The sequence below is a fragment of the Diceros bicornis genome, chromosome 33 (genome assembly GCF_020826845.1).
Source record: "Diceros bicornis minor isolate mBicDic1 chromosome 33, mDicBic1.mat.cur, whole genome shotgun sequence".
Lineage (NCBI taxonomy): Eukaryota > Metazoa > Chordata > Mammalia > Perissodactyla > Rhinocerotidae > Diceros > Diceros bicornis.
In genome coordinates this window covers 5,960,115-5,982,286 of record NC_080772.1, presented here as the reverse complement: position 1 = coordinate 5,982,286, position 22,172 = coordinate 5,960,115, and the positions used below count along the sequence as shown (strand labels likewise).

Below are 22,172 nucleotides of genomic sequence, written 5' to 3'. Positions count from 1 at the left end.
AAGGACACAGATAATGAAATCAGGGAAACAATACATGAACAACATGAGAAGTTCAATAAAGGGATAGAAATCATAAAAAAGAACCAAACAAAAATTCTGGAGCTGAAGAATACAATGAATGAAATGAAAACACAATAGAGAGCTTCAACAGCAGACTTGATCAAGCAGAGGAGTTACACATCTATATTGCACTAATGTCAAGTTCCTGGCTTTGATATCGTATTATAAATACGTAAGATATTAAACTGGGTAAAAGGTACATGGGAACTCTCTGTACTACCTTTATAATTTCCTGTGAATCTATAATTTATTTCAAAATAAAAACTTAAAAAGAAGAAAAAGGTTGAAATGTATTCAAATAACAACGATTAAGAATCTTAAAGACATTAGAAACATACTGAAGAAAGAATGTATTTTTCTTACTAATAAAGAAAACAAAAGTACTCTTCAAATAAAGATGACGACAAAACCTGTAATAAAGCAAAATGAAAACATGGCATGATTTTGAGAAAATGGTAGACTATAACAAAGCAGCATCAATTTAAACATTTCTTCTTAAGTGGTACACTAATGGTTTCTGGAGTGAGCAATATTTGCATAGTCCTAGTGATAGCTGGACTGAGATACTGATCTGGCATCATCAGACAACAGCCATCAGACCCCTTGGCAAGGTTCTCAAGATCACCCTGAGGGGAGAAAAACTATGTGAACCAACATGAAGAATTGAAAATTTGATAAGGACTGACAAAATTTGCAAAACAGCAGGATCCAGTCCAATTTACAGGTAGGTAACAAAACCATGTAGCTTATAGAGGTGAAAAATAGCTCAAAGACAGTGAACAGGACTAGAATCTCATAACCCAAAGGGTGGGCTATAGTTGTCTATTGAAACATAAAATTTCTCTCTACAGTCAAAACAAATGGTTAATTTTCACAATAGATATGCTAATAGACCAGTAATGCAGGTGCATGAAATAGCTTATGGTTTTTGCTCCTGACTGCTATTTAAGTTAGGGGGCTATACAATATACATATATTTATGATGTATGTATTTCTGTTTTATGATTTTTAATTTTTTATTGTTAATGCTATTAGACTCAAAGGATCGTGAATAATATTTTGGATTTTGTTTTCTTGTCTGCAGTTGATTCTCTTACTTGTTTAGTGACAAACACAACCTTAAACTCTCTCATCTTGACTCTAAGAACTGGAACTAGGGTCCTCAGAGTCATTGTTCCCAAGATTGTGACTAAGCATGAAGGTAGTGGCAAAGGAACTTACCTGTCCACGTGAGAGTATATTTTTCAGCTTCATAATACCAACAATATATAGGCCCCTTGGTACCCGGCTTCTTGTTTGCAAATGTAACAAGGAGACTTTTTGTGCTCATATTCTGTTCTCGGAAAATGGGAAAATTACTCCCCCACCCCCTGCACCTTGCAGATAGACTGAGCCATATGAACAGTTCTGGCGAATGAGTTGTGGGCAGAAGTGATGTGTGTCACTTCCAGGCCGGATCATTTATTCACTGGCGTAAGGTACTCAAAGAGCTCTCTTTTCCTGTTGTAACCATTGTGGAAAGCACGTGTTAATATGGTGGTGTCTGGAAAGCTGAGCCAATCCGTGGAGGACAGCTGCCTAGAATGTCGCCTGATCAACTTCTGTTGTGCTAACACTGCAATTTTGTGTTATTTGTTAGAACAGCATAATCTAGCCTATGCAGACTGATATAATTGAATGAGTTATGTATCAGGAAACCATATAATTTATCATCCAAACTTGGACACTTTGGGGAGTGAAAGGGTACACTATCTATTAATAACTACAACAGGACAACAGACATAAACTGGGACTGTCCTGAGCAAACCAGACTATATGGTCACCTTAAGTGTGTGGTAAGTAAAAGCAGAGGTGTTGAGAACATCTGACCACCAGGCAGCTCTCTAATAATATTCTCTAGCGCCCTGTTGGAATGTAGTTAAAACCACAGCAGATTGTGCAAGTTTTAGATCATAAGTCAGTACAGTCAAATTTTTTTTCTAGTCAAATTAATTTTGAGTTTGAGCTTATATTCTCTGGAACTAATGAGAAATTCGAATTTGAATTATAGTTTCAGGTCTCCCACATTAGGATGATTAAAAAATTCTGAGTTCTTATCTAAGGTCAAATCACTGAGGAGGCTCTGCTGGCCATGAGCCATCAGTTCACAGTGGTTACAGCTGAGATGCCCGTTGTTCCAGCTGGAGTGGATCCTTCACTTCTGGAGGTTCTGCCGATTTCATTCTACCTTTGGAGCGTGAGAAAATGTGGTGAAGCTGGAAACTTCCAGTCTAAAAATCCAGTCTCCCTAGATATACCGTGCCTCTATTTCCTCTAAGGTTTTGTCACCTGCTTGGGTCACTGCTTGGTAAGCAGGTTTTTGTTTTGTTTCACTGCTCATTGGACCCAGGGTCATCTGTTTCATTCTCATTCTGGGGAGGGCTTGGGGGGTTGTTGTGCAAGCAACGTGTGCTTTCTGCCCTGCCAATAACTTCACCTCTTCAACAAGGCAAGGAACCACTTGACTTGGCTACCTGCTAAAACAGATTAAGGGAAAAGGAAAAGATGTAGAATAAAAATATAAACTAGTATCTCAGCGATATATTTCATCCTTCAGCCTTTTAATCAGAAATTGAAGGAAACTAAGAAAACAAAAAGTCCTCTGGCCTAGAACAATCTAGCTATAGCTTACACTGAGGCCAAAAATTATAATTAGTAGAACATCATTATTTACTTCCTTTGTAAGAATTCTAGATTTTTTTAAGAGTTGTCTAAATAAAAATACTCCTGGAGGGAAATCAAGCTGATTTTATATATGAAGCATCTTGGTGTGAATTCTTTTATCATATCATATGGTCTTTCCAACACGGTTCCAGCTGGGTCCTGGGTCAGACAGGACACATTATAGAGAAGCAGGGAAATGCTGGGTCATAGGACAACACAGATGGGGAAGGTGTGGATGTGACCGTGGAGGGGTACCTACACAGCCTCGGGCAGCATGAGATCACTGTTGACTGAGGTTCCCAAAAAGAGGAGGATAGCTGTGACACACTGCTCATGTTACACACTGATTTATAGCTAGTTCTGGCACGGGCGGTGGAAGCCGTGTGATCCAACCACGTGTGCTTTTTTGGACTGCCTTTATCACTTAGCCATGACCTTCAAATTGGGCAACACTGAACACTTTTCCAGAGTGTTTGGTGTGGAACAGACTCTGTAAATATCTCCTTGAAAGGACACAGAATTTAAATCACATTCTGATTTATCCAGAATTTTTGCTAAAAGGAATGTTGTTGACTATGTAGGCCAAGGCTTTGTTTTAGAATTTTTCATTTAAAAGTCTCTGTTCTGCCCTAATAATAGATTTGTTGTCACAACTCCTGTTTTTAATATTATTTTTAGCAAAACTACCCCATTTAGTGGGATTTTTAAAAACACTCTATTTGAAGACCAGTTGGCTCTAGTCACTTCTTTATAATTACTGTGTTCAATGATTATCAACCTATTTAGAGCAGGAAGAATCTATAAATACTAGTTATCACTTCAGTGCCTGGACTCATTACTGTGGTTGAGTATCTGATCAATAAAGACACGCTTATTGACCGAAGAATTTATCATCTTCATTTCAGAATTCAAATGACCTAGCTTAAAAAAAAATATACACACACAAATACAGTAACTTCATTTATACTATGAATCACTAAGGCAAATTCAAATGGTTTGATCTCATAGCAATAGTTATGTACAGTATAATTTTTTCTTCTGATATAAGGCACTAGAGTCAATTACACGTAAATAAAAATGAACATGGCTCCTCATTGCCTGCTGCGTGAAATCGAATGACCACCAAAGTCAGGTCCCGGTTTACCTTTCTAGACTTAGCTCCTATTATCCTTTTTGCACTCCGTGTTCTAGATAAATGAGATTAATTTCTGCTCTTTGAAAACACACCATGAATTACCTATTTCAATGTTACTCTTTATGCTATTCTCTACCCTAAAATGACCATTCTCATCATCTTTGTAGTGCAAAAATTCTATCTAAATTTCAGATCTTGATTCAAATTTGACTTCTGCCATGGAGCACTTCTATGAAACAATAACATCCTATTTGTACCCTTTTTATTATGTCATGGGTCACTTTCTTCCCTGTATTATTTGAATAAAAGTTTATTAAGAAAGTGACCATGTCACATATTCTGTATATCTTCAGCATCTATCATAGTTTCTCTGGAAAAGTTCAAATGTTCAGATTCTTTAAAAATTATTAATTTAAAATTCAGTTACATTTAAATTTAAAAATATTTTTATCTATAGTTTCAATGCATCTAGTTTACAAACAGAATTTTTAATGAAAGAAAAGCATTTATATAGGCTAAAAACCATACTAATTTTAATTTTAGAGTTAGTCACTATTTACTACAGACAATAAATTAGTAATGCTTATTTTCCTAAAAGAAATTCCTTTTGTTGATAATTTTTATATTCCCTTTTATGGGAAGAATTTCCTGTATCCCATCAATATTTAACCTACTGTAATTGCCAAGTTACCATTAATACTCAATCCTTCTGTAAAACATGAGGAGCTGACCAAATGACTTCTAAGACAATGTTCAGTTCTGAAATTCCTTATACTAGTAGTCCATAATTCCATCTTCTGTTTTACACATAACTGTACTAAAATATGGTTTCCAAGAAGTCAAGGGCCTTTCTGACTTATTACCTGCTGTATCTCCCATGCAGATTAGGTATCTAATCTCCCATCTCCCATTAGGTATCTCACATCCTAATAAATAGTTGTTGAATGAATGAGTGAATTAATCAATTAACTATAGTGTTTGTCTTCCCTCCCCCAGAGATTTATGTATTATGGAAATTCTACTCAAAACTTTTTTTGTGGAGCCCCTACCATGAGCAGGCCACTGTGTTAAGCCCAAGGCCCCTATTAAGCTTCTCACAATCTGTTTGGAGAGTCCTGTCAACAACACAAATTAAATGTGAACACTGCTCTGAGAAGTTGAAAACAAGATAATATGGGAAAATTAATACAAAAGGATAAGAAGAATCAATTAATTTGGCCTATGTGAACTTCATTAAATGGAGAATGGGAGGTATAAATGGTTTTTAATTTTCTTTCTCTCCTTCCTTACTTCTCTCCTCCTCTCCCTCTCCTCTTTCCTTTTCTTAGCAGAGATGTAGTATTTTATTTATAGAATATAATTCTTGTGGTACCAGGGAACAGGAAGTATAGAAATGGGTACACTTCCAGTATTTTTCTCACACTAATTCATTTGTAAAAGACTAATCTTAGCAAATTTGAAGGTTACATGCTATTACTTTTTAAGTTTATAATAAAAGTTTGCTTATATGCAGCTCTCTGGAATAAGTCTTGGTATGAAAAAGAAAAATCTAAAAATGGATCTGAATCCAGATGCAAGATGAGGATTAGATTTCTCTTCTCTTAAATATTAATGATGCCTAAAAATGGAATAACTTACATTTTCTATTTACTAGTGCCTGAGCACCCATGGTAGAAAAGATAATGAAAACTTGGAAAAAGGAGGAGAGGAAGAGGCTAAAAGTCTTCGTGGAAATAGAATATCTTAAATGCCATTTTCCCCAACAAAATAACATCCTCATTATAGCTATTACTTTAGTAGCTTAAAATATATATACCTATGATATATAGTTAGCTAATTAGAGTAATTCCTTCCCTAAACTTATTCTAATGAAAGGGAAAACCACATAATCATATTTGATTCCAGAAAACAGCCTGCATTGCAAATTTTGAAACTAAGATATCATGTAAATATTTATCATAGGGAAATGATTTTAACTTATTGTACTTTTAATCTATTAGAGAAGGAGGCAAAATCTGATATGTGGAGGGAAGACAGGTTCTAGGGCAAAAGAAAAAGTAGGCAAAGATAACTATACAATCATTATACAATTATTTCAATTGTTTAAGATGAAGCAACTAAAATTCTTATGTCATCACTTCCAAATAGTTATTTCATATATTTAAATATATATAGCAATAAATTATCTAATTCATCAACTTCTTAGACTCATGACATAAAAACATAAAAACATATAAATAAGCATGTTAGACACCCCAATCTCTCAAATAATTTTATAAGTGAAATTTTCTCGTTAATAAGACTGGCACTTGTCCTTTATTATTCTTATTTTCACTGAATCTTGATCAGTTTACTTACTAATAGAATAGATATTATACATCGCTTTAAATAACATTTGGTAAGAAAAGAATTAAAGTACCAAAGTATGCATTTGTAAAAATAAATAAATAAATAAATAAATAACATTTGGCCAATTTAATATTAGTATACAATTATAGTGTTAGGCAAATGCAACAAGATGAGTAACCTCAAGACTTCTCAATTTAGGTGATCAAAGGGGCTATCTGTATAGCTTTCTTTAAGTATAATGACTCCTCCGAACTTAACAGAAAAGAGAAACAACAGCTGATGTAGGAATCAGTAGTCCTTTATCAGGTAAGCTATTATTAAGTAAATTCTATAAAACTGAGAAATGCGGCCTAAAACAGTCATTTAAATGTCTTTGATATTTTTACGTATTGTTATATAAAATAAGAGAGATCTATATACACAAACAATATAACACATATGTACATATATTATGGTTTAAAATTATTAAAGAGATTACATTTCTTATTAAAATTCATTTCTAATTGGATATAGTCCACACAAACAGGTTTCATTTTTAATATTGAATAGAGCAGAAATTTTGAAAGTATCCACTTAAAGAATAAGATCAAATAACTTTATGAAAATATAATTGTACTTTTAATTGTACATATAATCTCTTTATTACTTAGATTTCAATGGTTACGGAATTTGAGAAGCTAAAAGCAACTTTTCTGCTTTTCAGTATTTGCTATGAACGCTTGGTGGAGGGAGGTTAGGACACAGCAAGGTATGTGTATTTACATTTGTTGTCTCATAAGAGTTGAATTCTGTGACGTTCCAGATTTTTTTTTTTTAATTCTTATAATAACTTTACATAAACTTTGTCCGTTTACTAACATATTAGGAAGTTTCAGAAAATTTTAGAATAGCTTTGAAATGCTGAGAAAGGCTTGAGAAAGACTCATAAAGGAAGAAATATTGGGGTAGGTCCATGAACAATGAGTATAATTTCCTTAGACGGGAGATGATATTATAGACATTGGAAATACCAGGAATGGAATATTTTCACCAATGGAAGCCTATTTCCTACTCAATTTCATATCTATTGAATTATATTTTAGAAAAAAAGTAAAGGATGTACTGAAAAAGTGTATTTCATGGTTTGAACCAATCGTTCTCAAAACTGAGCATTCATCAGAATTGCCCAGGCCTGTTAAATTGGGATGGGGCCCCCTGAATTTGCACTTCGAATAAATTCCCTTATGGTTTGATTCCTCCGGTCCCACACCACATTTTGAGAATCACTGGTTTAAACCAAGTCTTCTTCACTTTTCTCCGGAGGATAGCTACTTTTATATTGTCATAGAGATCTTTATCCTTAATTTTGGACATGTTTCTCAATATGTGAGGTAATAAGTGACAACAGTGGAACACAATACCAAAGAGACATCTTGTAATAAAAAACAGTGCTAATGGCTACAGACAAGGGTTGTCAGTAAATTAGGGGATTCCCTTTCATCTCTGCCAGCTCTAAGACTGCTTTATATTTTCTCAATTTGTAAATTATAGATATCACTTATCTGGAATGTAGGGTCTTAAGCTCTCTCCTTCATTTTCAAATTCTAGTCCTACTCTAGAAAACATTACCATCTTCCCAAGTAACTAAATTTATGTTTCTTAAAATCAATAAGGAAATACTGATGTGTTTTGTTTTTCAGAGAAAAATAAGTACAGTGAAATGAATTCTCTTTTAGAGAGAAGTATTTGTTGTCTTTGTTTTTTTTTGAGGGGGAGGAGGTGATGGACTTGTAATTGTACTGAAAATAATACAGGGAAATAAAATTACAGAATGAAACAGTTCCATATTTAGTAGGATTTAGCTCTGGGATTTCCCCAGACATTGCAGGTCAAATCAAAGATATAAGGAAATTCTTTCAGGCCTCACAGACCAGACTTGGTACTATAAACCATAACCAAGGCCTATTAGACAACACAGGTGTTTGCAAATAACTAGATGATTGAAAGTTAATCTGGGCAACATACGGAGACCTACAATTCTGAGGCTGAAGAAGACATGTAATAACTCTGCCATGCCTGTGGGAACTGTGAACTCCTACATGGTGACAGTAGTTTGTATGCTTAATTTGATTTTGTTTAATAAGCATTTGTTGAATGCCTTATGCATTCAAATAATAGAGCATTTCTGATCTTACAAGGCTCCTGTATACACAGTATTCTGTATTCACAAAGTATTCACTTTGGGTATTTTCTGCTTAATGTTAAAATTGAAGCAACCTGGTATGAAGAATTAAGTTATTACAGCAAGTGTTACTTGTTGCCAGGACTAGACTTGCTGCAACAATTGTCCACGAACTCTAGGAATAAATTGCCCATGTAGGCTATCTAAATTAATCAATGTCTAAATAAATCTCTAAATAATTCTAGATGATGGAATAATTTAAAATTTAAATTATCCATTCAACAACTACAGAGTACCAACATTGTAGCACTGTATTAGGCACTGGAGAGCACTAGTGAACACAACAGGCACGTGCCCAGACTTTGCGGATTACAGATTAGTAGGAAAACACCCACCAGAAGTCAATTATACATGACAGGTGCTATGCGGAGGCATAACCAGAAATGGTCTGAAGGTGGAGATAGGTGGAGCCACGAAGCGTGTGTATCATGGGAAGATACAGAGTTGATGGCTTATTTGCTGACAACTGGCCCACAAGAATAGCACTTGGTCCTGTTTACTAACAAAGTACTTACTAGTATTCTTATTAAAAATGATGTGTGGTCAACATTAACGAGTAGAGGAAGAAGAGAAAGGTCTAGAACTCTGAAAAATTCATATAGCAGAATGGAGAACGCAAATACATATCAAGAAATGGGAAAAGAAACAGAGGCGAGGCTGTCGCAGTTGTTTAACTATTTTAGCTGTTTTCCTAACTTAACCATTTCTTCTTATTTTGCTTATGGTAAGATATTTTCATGTGCTAAAATTTCTGCTTGGAATAGCAGGAAGCTAATCTCTTAAGACTGTTACAGGATCCCACCACTGATAGGAGTGCCCTCGGACCAGGCAGAGAGCCAAAGAATCCAGATGAACAGAGACTTTGCAGTTAGGAGCTAAATGTCCACTGGATATGCATTTCTATTTTAAACCCAAATAAAGTTATGGAGTTGAATGGCACACAACCTTAGCAGCAGTTTTGTTCTTGTTTGTGAAAAATAAATGGCAAGCAATAGGATATCTTGGAGCATATGAGGAAGCCATTTGGGGTAAACCCAATTCCGCCTGAGTTTGTTTTTCCAACAGGGCCTGTTGCCTTCACACATGTGTTGTGTATCTGCATATCCCAAAGAGAAGAGTAAATGCCCTTAAGATAAGGATGCAACTTCCCCCACATTGGCATCGCCTTAAGGATAAGCATTTCTCCCTAGGCTAGGATTTGATTGCTGCACTCATCTTGTGACCACCCATGGAGACAGCAGACCTGCTCCCTGCTGGGTCCATCAATAGCTATTCTGGCAGGGCAATCTGGCAGGCCATCTTGTGGCTATTGTAAAACCGACACCGCAGTCATATGTGATACCTGCTCCTTGACAATATATAGCCGCTCTGTACACCTGACTTCTTTGGTGCCCTTCAGGGAGGAAGGCCCCAAGCTATGGTCCTCAAAAGTTGGCTCATAACAAACTCACCCCAATTTTGATTTATAGATCCATTATGACTTATTTACGTTGACATTTGCAAGTTCTTATTTTGTGATTTCAGCTTTGCCTTGCTTGCATGTCCTTCTTTCATGCACATGTTAATGAAACACTGGCACACCATCAGCTCTGCTGGGAACCAGTAACCTGGGCATCAATGACGTTGTAACTAACTCTAATTCACCTTAGGTAACCTATAGGCGTAGATAGCCCTCCATCACTGCCTACAACATCTAAAGTCAAAACCGAACAAACTCAAGCAATGCAAGCCTATTACTGGGCTGCAGGGGCACGAGCCAAGACTAGGAAATAGGAAAGCAGAACACCGGCACAAAATTGCAGTACCTATGAGCAGACACTGCCTTTTACGCACGCTAGAACTCACTGGACAAGTATGCACAGCTGGTTTACCGACTAGGTTCATGGGGCAGCCTCTTGACCCCACGGCTCCCTCCCTCGTCTCAAGTTTTCCTCCCTCTCGCTCAGCAACCGCCCCCCCCCCCGTGGCGGGCGAGGGACGCTGAGGCGCCGGGCGGCCCCGTCCCGCTCGCGCGCTCCCCGCCGCGCCCTCCGGGGCACACGCCGGCCTGGGACAGCCGCGTCCGCGCCGGGCCAGGAGCGCGGACGCCCAGGCAGGCGCGACAACGCCGGCCCCGGGACGCGCGGGCCTGGCGGCGGAGGCCCTGCTCGCGGCGCTGGGGACTTCTGACGCTAAGTGGCCCGTTCTGGAGAAAGACCCTCGGCTCCGCTCACAAACCGGCGAGCACTCTCCAGACAGCCCCTGTAGCTACCACGCGGGGAAACACCCCCAGCGAGGCTTCGACACCGAGCGCCCCTGGCCGGAGCGCAGCGGAGCTCCACGGCACAGCCGGGTCGAGGCCTCACCCTCAGCCACCCCACCGCCACGGCTGACCGCCTGGCGACCGCTCGGACCCGGACCGTCCAAACTCGGGGCAGGGGGCGGGGAGGCTGAGGCCCTGCTCTCGCGGGATCTCTCCTAACCGCCGCCGTCTCCAGGCCCTGTCAAGACCTCGCGTTGTTTGGGCCTGGGGGCGGAGCGATCGCGAAGTGGGCGGAGCCGGATGGGGGCGTCCCCGGGCCTTGTTGACTTCGGCGTTCTCTCGGGGCGGCCCTCGCGCCCGCGGCTCTCCGCGCATGCCCAGGTCCCGGACGACTCCGGAGGCCCCGACGGTCCGGCTGCCCCAGCTGCAGGGCCGGGCCCCGCCCCTCCCCCTGGCGGCGGCGGCCGTGTTGTTGTGGCGGTGGCGGCGGCGGAGCTGGCTGAGTCCTAGCGCCTGACCCAGCGCGCCGCTGCGGAGGGGCCGCTCCGACCGCCTCGCCGCAGGTAACGCCGCCGCTGTGGGCTCGGGCGAGCGGGGGTGGGGGGTCAAGGGAGGCCGGGAGGTCGAGGGTTGGGGAGTCGACGGGGGTCGAGGGCTGGGAGGTCGGGGGCAGGGGGTCGGGGGCCGGAGGTCAGGATCCAGGGGACCGGAAGGGTCGAAGGGGCCGGGAGGTCGGGGACTGGAGAGTTGGGGGGTCGAAGGAGGCTGGGGGGCTTGTCGGGGGCTGGGAGGTTGGGGGTCGGGGTTCAAGGGGCCGGGAGGTCGGGGACGGGGGAGTTGAGGGGGGTCGAGGGAGGCTGGGGGCTTCGAGGGGCGCTGGGAGGCCGGGGGGTCGGGGTTCAAGGGGCCAGAAGGGCCGAAGGGGCCGGGAGGTCGGGGCCCGGGGAATTGGGGGGTCGGGGGAGTTGGGGGTTCGAAGGGGCCGGAGGCCGGGGTCCAGGCGGCTGAGCGGGGCCGGGCGCGGGCCGTCCCGTGGCGCTGACCCGCAGACTGCCCGGCGCTGCGCCCCTCGGACGCCGCGGCCCCTCGGGCCTTTTCCGATCCACCCCGTGACTTTCTGTTGTTTTGCTTTTGAAGGAAGAGTCCAACCCACGTAGGCTCGGAGCAGCCTTGGGGGCTGGGAAGGGCCTGCGAGGCTAGAGCAGGCGCCGAGCGGTTTCGGGCTTGGTGTTCTGTGTGGGAGCGTTTACTACCGTGTGAGTGCGGTGCCCGTCCTCGGGGTGTTTCAGACCGACGTCGAGAGGACCGGGAGTAGAGCCGGAGGGAGTAATTTTGCAGATCCAAGATTTTTTGTTTTTTTAAGTTCTGAGACTGTGTTTTTGTATGTCCCGTTTCTAAAATTGAGAAATCATAACTATGTTTTTAAAGTTACAAATTAGAAGAATTTGGGTACGGAGGAGAAACTATGGTTTTGCCGATAGTTGTTTTCTCCCAGTTATTTATTTTTTAGAATTACAAAAGTATTATGTGCTCTTTAAGAAAAAATAAAGCAGCCTAACAGTGAAGATCTCTGCGCCCCCGCCTACCCCGCCCCATTTTTCCCTCTTACTGCTCGGGGTAACCAGTCTTCAAATGCAGTTTGGCCTCAGGACTTTTCTGTGCATATAAGTATGTTTTAAAAACAAAATTGGGGTCATATATAGTATATAGTTTTTATTGGCCAACAATACTCACAGATATTCCTCCATTTTATTACATACCTCATTGTTTTTAAAAGTTATGTAGCTGTATATGTTTTTATTGCTGAACATTGTCTCCAATTTTCCTATAATCTTTTAAATAGCTTTTAAAAAGGGTTACAAACCAATGTTTTGAAACATAATGTGATAAAACTAAGAATGTCTAAGGCCCTTTGGGGATACTTACATATTAGGCAAGTTGAGTAATATGTTTACACAGCGCTTAATCGTAGCTTACATGCGGCTTGGATGGCTTCATAAAGCAGGTTACAAAAATAGTTTACTTTTTGTTTTTTTAAGTGCATTTTTCAAAGTAAATTTAAAATCTGAACGGTCAGTTGACAACAAATTCACTTCCTTAAACATGAGCTGTGTGTACCAGTGGCCCAGAAGTTTGTATTTTAGACAGGTGAAAAAAACAAAAAGCTCAGAAAACAGCCAGGGATTAAATTTTGGTAGTGAACCGTAGAGTAAACTGTAAGTAGAAGGATGATAGTACACTGCTTACTATTAAAAAAGACAGAAAGCTGTATTACATTTTGTATTTCTGTGTGCAGAAGAGCTGGAGGCTTTGTTGACTTAATCACTGACTTGTATTTATTAAAAATGTACTGTGTGTTCATCTTGGTGCTAGCTTCCAGGGAAAACATAACTGAGTAAGATAATCGCAAAGAACAGTCTAGTTCTAAACATGTCTAGCCTGAAATCTTAGGCTCAATTGTGTAGCGTTTTATTATTTGGGGAACTGTGTTTGAAAGGAATCAAAAACATCCGTGGCATTTTAGTTATCGTTGCTGGTAATTACATGCTCTTTGTTATGTATTTCTCACAACATAGGTGACATTCTCCCCATTGTATAGGTTAATAAACAGAGTGTCTGAGAGATTAACTAAACTGCTCAAGATCCCATTGCCTTTTTAGTGGTGGTGACTGTATTAGACTCAGGCATGCTCAATCTTTTGTTTTCTGCTCTGCCATGGTGCCTCCTATTAATGAAAACGACCTTACAAAACTGTTGATCTTAGAGTTTCCTCCTCTTTTTTTAGCTTGGAAATGTTCCTTACAAAATAGAGACATGGATATATCATATGCATTGAAAAATAAAGAATAAATAGTGTGAAATAGTAATGATATCTTTTTAGATGAGATTGCTGGTGGTGTATTATTAAGATATTAAATTCCCTGAGCTGATGCCATTAACCAAGAAGATGGGGGATAGTGTTACTTTAGTCACTCTGCTTGATGCCATGGTAAATTTGGGTATTCTAGTAAATTGTAGCTGTTACAGGTGCTTTTATTCCTTATAAACTTGGATGGATAATCTCATTTCACTTAACATTATTTTTATGAACCTAGTTGCACTCTAACTTCAGCATTTGCCATATTTGTTTAAACTACATAATTGTCACATCTGCTGGAAAAGTGAAACAGATTAATATGCCCTAATATTATGACACATACTCTGTTGTCTGTCATGATGCATTTTTAAGAGTCTATAAAATACCAAAAATATAATAAAATTATAATCTTTTTACGGCCCTCTTTGTATTCTTTTCATCATAGTAGTTTACAAAGTATGATCAATTGTAATATGTATTCAGAAGAAACCCACATATGGGAAAATATTTGAGCTTTTATTTTTGACAGTTGTTAAGGATGGTGATTGGATTCACATCTATGTGGCATATCTGCCATCCATTCTCTCTTGGACAGCTTACACTGGGTCTGAGTGGCTTTTATAGTTGTGGGACACAAAAATGTTTCAGCACCAGAAAGATGTCTTTAGAATATATTGAGATCTATTGACTTAAAACTATTGGAGAGCCAGGAATCCAATGCTGTGTGTGTGTGTTTTCAGAAATTAATAAGAGGGATCTTATTGCTGATGGGAAGAAATAGAAAGTTTATTTTCCAATTTAGCCTGAAAATCCCTTTGGGGACATATACTCATGAGTAGCCAGAAATCAATAAACTATTTAAGTCCTATGAATGATAACAAAAGAAGGACTGTGTATGATCTAGAGTTTAAAATCTAGTTGGGATTTGAAAACTAACAGTATAAAACAATTATTGTGGAATTGCATAGAGGACCTATTTCCTGATAGTTCTCTTTCTAGGGAGAAACTAGGTAAGATGAAAGAGAAGCCAGAGTAGAGGGAGAAAACATGAGAATTGGTGGTCAAAGCAGACAGGGAGGAGAGTTTCCTCAAAGAGTGGGTAATCAGTAGAGTCAGGTGTGTGGATGGGTGTCAAGGAGTATGAGAACTTAAAAGTTATAGTTCTTTGAGCTTTGAGATACTGAAAAAATATCTAATTATAATAATTATCTTGTGTTAGCTGTGTCCTGCTGGAGGTTGAGTTGGAATAATTAATACTTTTCAGTAACTTGCAGGCTTTTAAATACCTGTAATAATCACATTATCGTTAAGTCAGTTCAGTATAGTCTGCAGTTACAGTGAGCACCTGAAGAGCTGTGGACTGTCGAGTGCTGTGAAGTCCTTGTCCTCTGTTACTTCTACAAGCCAGCACCGCAGACTTGTCCTCCTTGTGGCCATTGTTTATTTTCTCATCTTGCCTCTTAAATACAGGTGTTACCTTAGATTGAGTTCTCATCTTCCGTTTTAGAGCTGTATTTTCTCCTTTCTGATCCCACACAAACCCATGCTTTCCACTGTTCATTCCTTCCTCATTGCTGAGGCCCCAGTTCTGCATCACCAGCCTCATTTTCTTTCCTAAACTTCAGACTTGCCTTTTGTTGTTCTCCTTTCTAGACTCAAGTGGCTGTAGTTGTATCTTGAGTCAGTGGATTCAGAATTAAACCGTTTCCTTTGCGAATGTAATTTTCTTCCTTCATTTCCTTGTTTATATTAGTGATCTTTTAACATTTTCTTAGTCATCTAGGTTCAAAATCAAAGGTCTCTTGATTCTTCACTCTCCCCTTTTCTCAGAAATAATTACTTTGCCATTTTATTGCATCGTGGTTCCTGATTCTCCTGCCTCTTTTCCATTTTCCCAGCAATGAAGTACTTTTAATCCCTTTGCCTCAACTGCCATTAACAGGAGACACCCCTAATCTCTAGGTTTTGCCATTCATCATGCACACTGCTATCAAATTAATTGTCCTAAGTGCAACCCTGATCATGTTGTTTTCTCTGCCTGACGGAAATAAACAAAACAAAAAACCCGAAAACACTTGTTTCTTTTTTTGAGGAAGATTGGCCCTGAGCTAACATCTGTTGCCAGTCTTCCTCCTTTTTTCCTTCCCAAAGCCCCAGTAGATAGTTGTATGTCATAATTGTACATCCTTCTAGTTGCTCTGTGTGGGACGCCACCTCAGCATGGCTTCATGAGCAGTGCGTCTGTCCACTCCCAGGATCCGAGCCGGGGAACCCCAGGCCGCGGAAGTGGAGCCCGCGAACTTGACCGCTACGCCACCCGGGCTGGCCCCCTCTTGTTTCTTATGTCAGCCACTGTGCTGAATGCTTTGTTCTCATTTGGTCTTCATAATAGTTTTATGTTGTAGATACTACTGTTTTACTTTACAGGTGAGGAAATTGAGACTTCATGGGCCTGAAGGAGTTGTTAGTAAGTAGAACTGGAATTTGAATCCTAAGCAAGTCTTTGTTCCAAGTCTTTCTTGACCACTGTGCCTCCACTGAGTGGCTCCTGATCGACTCTGGAATAAAGTCTTTGTTCCTCAGTGTTGCCTTCAAAACTGCATTATTTGGCTCCAGTGTTCCTTTTGAAATTTATTTCTTGTTTTACTCAAACTTAAGTTTATATTCTTTCTCTTCCAGAAGAAAAAGAACTTTTTGATTTCTCATGCATTTCCACTTTTTGGAATTTTCTCCCTTTCTCATCTCTGCATTTTGAGATCCTCCAGGGAAAAGGCTAGCTCACACACCTTATTTCCCTAGAGCCTCTTTCCTGTCTGTATGGTAGTGAGGTCTCCTCTCATGTGTACGGTTGTTTAACCTCTTGACGATAACTTGGTACTCTGAATTTGTTTTTGAGTATTCTTAATGGTTGTAATTGGATTATAAAATGCTTTAATGCAGAAACTATTTCTTACTGTTTTTTCTATCTCCCAGTGGATGCTCAGGAAATATGTATGAACAAATATGAAAATGACCACTGGTCAACTGCACCTTTAATGGCATTTAAATAGTATTTGATTTTAGTTGCTGAATGGTACACAGAATAGTTTATTGGAGTTTTAAATTGTATGTGTATGTAACAAAACCAGATTTTCTTGTTGTAGGCTGTCAAATGAGTTCTTTACTTTTAGATCAATTACTAGGTAATTATGATAAGTTGTTTATTTTAAAAAGTTCAGTTTTGTTATTCTATGCATGTCTGAGTTGTATATAAAAATTCTTAAAATTAATGGTTTGACATTTGAATTCTTTTCCATGCTGTTGAATTAAACACGTTTTCTAATGAACTACAATATTGTCATAAGTTCCCTGGCCTCACGGTTTCTTCTCTGTTTATATGGATATGAAAGATAGAATAAAACTGTGCCTATACTGCAGGGTCGTTTTATTCCTCTTGGTGATCTCGGGAAGCTCCAATTATATGACCAGCTGAAATGCCCTCACACAGATTGTACATAACTCTTTGCTTCCTAGAGAGTTCATGAAAATTTCAGACTTATCTGAATCTATCAAGGTTAATGGTTCCCATGCAGAGGTTACAGTTTTATATTTCTCTTGTATCTGCCTTTGCGTCCTATGTCGTATTATAGTTTAGCCACTTAAAAAGTGATTAATTCTTGCTTTATTAAATAAAAATATAATCTTGGCTGTTAGGAATTGAGAATGGAGGATATCTTGCTGATGGTGATAGGGTGAGACATTTGGGGTTTCTTTTTGGAATGCTAAATGCGTGATTATAAAGGAGTGAGATTGATTTTCACACTAATCAATTGTCAGTCTGCCTGCTCTCAACTTTATAAAGTGTTAAAGTAATCACAGATACTCTGAAGATAAACGTTTTAAGCAAGTTTAAAATAATTCATTGATTTTAAAAATAGGTAATATAGTCACATGGATTTAAGTGGTACAAAAAGTTTTATAAACTGAAAATGTCTCCTCAGCCTTCCACTTTTCCCAGTGGGAGGTAGCTACTCATCCATGGAATGATATAAAAAAAAATTATTTGTATACAAGTAATTATGAATAAATACAGTACTCTTTCCGCTTATGTAAAGATGAGGTGTACTGTGAACAGTTTGTCACTCAGTATATCTCTAATATTCCATATCACTAGATAAAGAACTGCTTCATTCTTTTCAAAAACTTTTTTGCAGCCTCCAAGTTATCTATATTATATATAGCTACATATATAGATTTTATATAATTTATTTAACCATATTCCAGACTGATGGGCATTTAGATTGTTTCCAGTTTTTTACTATTTTATCCATTGAGGCAACACTTTGAAGGAAGAGAAATAAAAAGTAGAAGATCTTTCCCTGCAGGGGAAAAGAGAGCTTGAAAGCTAAATGGATGTTTCTTGGTGGGGAATGAAATGGATTCCTTTTCTGGCTTGATGATTGATGGGTAAGTGAACAGAGAGAAGGATGGAGTTACACGAAGATGCTCGCTCGAGTCCGTAGTTGACAGTTGAATTGGAAGCGTAGGGGTGGGAGTGGTGATTGGTAGCAGCGCCTGTCACCAGTTGTCTGCTCTGGGTAAGGAGCCCTGCATGTATGTGTTTAGAAGCTCAGTGCGTAGAAATGATACCTGATATCTGGAAACTTCTGGAACTATGGTCTTTAATAGTATATTTAATATAGGAAGCCTGTTCCGGGGATGAGCTAATCCCTGTGTATCATCTAGAAGGAAATGTCATGGCCTACAGTGTGATATATTTTGTGTGGTCATTAATTTTCTTATTATTATTGTGTTCAAAGATAAGATTTAAACTACTAAAATAAAGTTAAATTCCTCCTTCAGCAGACCCCACTCGTCCACATCTGTTCCTCATTGGTGGTTTGCGTAATGGTTTTTTAATAATGTGGTGTGAATCCTTTCAGACTTTAACATATAAACAAAAATAACATATTCATGCATCTTAAGATTGTCAGAATCCTATTGAATAACAAGTAAATGGTAAGAATGATGAAAGTCAGAATTGTATGGAATAACAGGTGAATAAGGTGATGGTGGGATACAAGATAAATAGTGAATGCTCTGATTCCTTCAGGCGCAGGGTGCTATAAATACAGAGTATTATTGTGCCAAGTGTAACAGCTGCTTAGCTTCTGCAGCTGGTCTATCAGGTTACTCCTAACAAGTCATTTGAGGTTTCCAAAGCTGTGCTTTTTTTTTTAAGTAGTAATATTGACTTACCTGAATCATGATGTATTTGTTCTTTGTCATTTTCCAGTCATTCTGTCCTAAGTACAGGATTTGGGTGTTTTTCTGATAGGCATCAAAAAATTAGTTTTTAGATGTTTGATAGATACGTCATTTCTTTTTATGATGGTGCCGTATATGCTGCCGAAGTCCATATGGTTTAGATTTTTTTAACAGTGGTTCATTTGCACTGTTTCTGAACACCTGTGACTCTTTTTGGTCACTTACACACACTTGACTAGTCATTGTAGAGATAGTATGTAAATTGTCATTTGTTTTTGTTTTTTCCCCCCATGTAATAGCAGTAAGAATACATTGTAGAAAGACTAGAAAATAAGGGTAAAGAAGAAACATCATCAGGAATGTTATCACCCAGGGGTGTATATCCTCCAGTTAATTCTGAGAGACTTCTGTGTTACTGAGAACACCAACTATAAAAGCCTGCCTTTATAAATCCTGCTGCCATATAAGGCAAGTAGATTTGCTGATGGAAGCATGGAAAATGTGAGTGCTTGAGTATTCTCTGACCTGGATACTTTGCTAGGTAACCAAGGCTGTGTTAGGTCCTCGACTCAGCATGTCAGGTGATTTGTGCCCATGTACCGGGGGCTTGGTGGTTTCATGGTTGGTGATGGGAGCCACAAGTGTGTGGGTGTGTGGATCAGTCAGTGTGCCTCTATCACTGCTCCTAGATTAATAGTTCAGAGCCTTTGTATCACTGTATTTTTGTAGCCCATTTTTAAAATACTGGACCTTAAGTTTATTAGAAAGAAATACTTAGAGATGCCATAGCTCAAAAAATAAACACAAAACCATCTTTGTTTTACAGTATTTAAAAGGATGGTTTAGGGCTGGCCTAGTGGTATAGTGGTTAAGTTCAGTGCGCTCCGCTTCAGCAGCCCAGGGTTCGCAGGTTCGGATCCTGGGTGCGGACCTACACACCGCTCATCAGGCCATACTGTGGCTTCGTCTACTATAAAGTAGACGAAGATGGGCACAGATGTTAGCTCAGAGGCAATCTTCCTCAAGCACAGAGAGGAAGATAGGCAACAGATGTTAGCTCAGGGCCACTCTTCCTCACCTGTAAGTCCTGGTCCTCTCAGTTCTCATGTTTTCATTGTAGTCTCTTGATGACTAGAGTAGATTTTTAAATGCTTGATCACCTTGATACTCAAATATAAGAGCAAATTTTGGAACACATGAAGGTAGTCACTACAGTTTTAGTTTCAAGGAAAAGCCTGGCAGTGGTCTATAGTGGCTTAACATATATTGTAAATCCCATCGTAAAAGAATTACTTCAAATACTTCTAAACCATTTTAGTGGACTTAACTTTTTTCCCTGAAAATAGAATGATTTGAACCTTTATTCTTCAGTGAACCAGAGAAATTACAAATGGAAAAAAAAATTTAGGCTTTTCTACAGTGATTTATATAGGTATCTGTGTACTGTCACCCTTCATGAAATTGATTCAGTTCTAAAGGAAAGGGAGGAAAATAACTATGGACTTAAAGTAAAGTAGTTGAGCTACCTCAGTGTTTATGTTAAAAAAGCTTTACATAAGCTTTCTTTTTCTTGTTAAGGATTTGTTCAGTTATCACTGTCAATTTTAGTAATCACTGGTTTTATTGTACCCAGATAACAAAATGAATGCAGTTCACACTAATAAATAAATTGTATACATATGTGGACACACACGGGTGCGCGTGCACACACGGACATCTGTAGTGCACAGCTCCAGGAGGCACTGTTCACGTGGAATACAATGTAATCCGCGTGCCCTGTACTGCTTCAGGAAAACTCACACTGTTTTTGTGTGAATGGAGCTTCCTGGAATTGTGTGATACGAAACGGTAATCTTTTTGGTGCTTTAACATTTTCACATAACTTTCCATTTATTTATTTAGTCTTCACAACAGTCTTGTCAGAGGCAGGTGAGTATTATTATTCTCAGTTTATAGGTGCGTGAACTCAGACTCAGTTACTTCCTTTTCCTGAATTTGCTTTGTTTTCTGTAAAATGATCTACAGTGTTTAATGATACAGGATTTGGTCCTTAACCACTTAAGACCTAGAACTTAACCTCAGTTCTGCCTCTGAAGCAGTTTATTTAATCCCTTTCCTTGATTTGCTATCCTTGAAAATTATACTATTACACAGAGTTTTGTTAATATTAAGTGAATTAGTGTACTTAAAACAGGCCAATGGGCCGGCCCCGTGGCTTAGTGGTTAAGTGGGCGAGCTCTGCTACTGGCCGCCCGGGTTCGGATCCCGGGCGCGCACCGACGCATCGCTTCTCCGGCCATGCTGAGGCCGCGCGCGTCCCATATACAGCAACTAGAAGGATGTGCAACTATGACATACAACTATCTACTGGGGCTTTGGGGGGAGGGGAAGGAGGAGGATTGGCAATGGATGTTAGCTCAGAGCTGGTTTTCCTCAGCAAAAAGAGGAGGATTAGCATGCATGTTAGCTCAGGGCTGATCTTCCTCACAAAACAAAACAAACAAACAAAAAAACAGGCCAAAGCCTTGATGTGCAGTAAGTGATGATAGTTGCACTAGTAATAAAGGTAATATTATTTTGTGAGTCATACTGCTTTTCAAAGATTATGAGATGAGCCAACACTTGGCAGAGAGTGAGGGGTCTAACACAGCAATAGTATCCATTTAACTAGAGGCCACACTTGGGAGCAGGCTCACCATCAATATTGTAGGCATGGAGCCAGGAGTCAAAAACCGAACAGCCAAGGAAGAGCAAGGACAGAGACTGCTGTGTACTCAAGGACAGGCCGTGGGGCTGTGTGACGCCCGACGTAGTCGTGTGTGAAGTAAAGCAGATTTGAATCATTTGGTCACACAGAAAGGAGAAATGACTGCAGTGAAAGGGAGAGACAAATTTCTGAATTGTGGAGTATTTGTATTGCACCATTAGTCCCTGAGGTGTTCCTAACATACCGTTGTCGCTAATGTGCCTTGTAATGATTTGGAGCCACCAAGAAATGGTCGAATTATGTTGAATATTCTCTAAGACTGTGGAATTGATAAACTATAGAAAGGCTTTTATTAATTTGTTTTTAATCTTTAAACTTGAAGAAGTTTCTTTCAGTTATCTCTAACATTAATTCTTTTTACTCTCAGTAGTGCTAGATAAAAAACATTTTGCTAAATTTAAATATGTACATTATTTCACTTAATTCTTAAAACTGAGGTATAGTTGGTGGTAAGGTTAATGGTGTTTTAAAGGCCAGGAGTTCAGACCTTCAAAAATATGATTCTGGGCCTTTTTCTCACTGTTAGCCCAAAGCTTATTTGCTCAGGATCTGCTTGCTTGCTTTTATATCCTTTATAGTGCCTTCTGTTAT

The 22,172-nt window shown here is 39.3% G+C and overlaps 1 protein-coding gene across 3 annotated transcripts in view; it reads left to right on the top strand.

Moving 5' to 3' along the window:
• The first annotated feature begins 11,092 nt into the window (after positions 1 to 11,092).
• The window catches only part of PCMTD1 (protein-L-isoaspartate (D-aspartate) O-methyltransferase domain containing 1), a 69,356-nt gene continuing 58,276 nt past the window's right edge, over positions 11,093 to 22,172 (top strand). For 2 of the 3 annotated variants that reach the window (XM_058528690.1, XM_058528689.1), the window contains exon 1: positions 11,095 to 11,273. The gene's annotated coding sequence lies outside the window, so the exon portion shown is untranslated. Of the gene's footprint in view, positions 11,274 to 22,172 lie in introns of all 3 variants that reach the window. The other variant, XM_058528687.1, reaches the window with a different exon arrangement.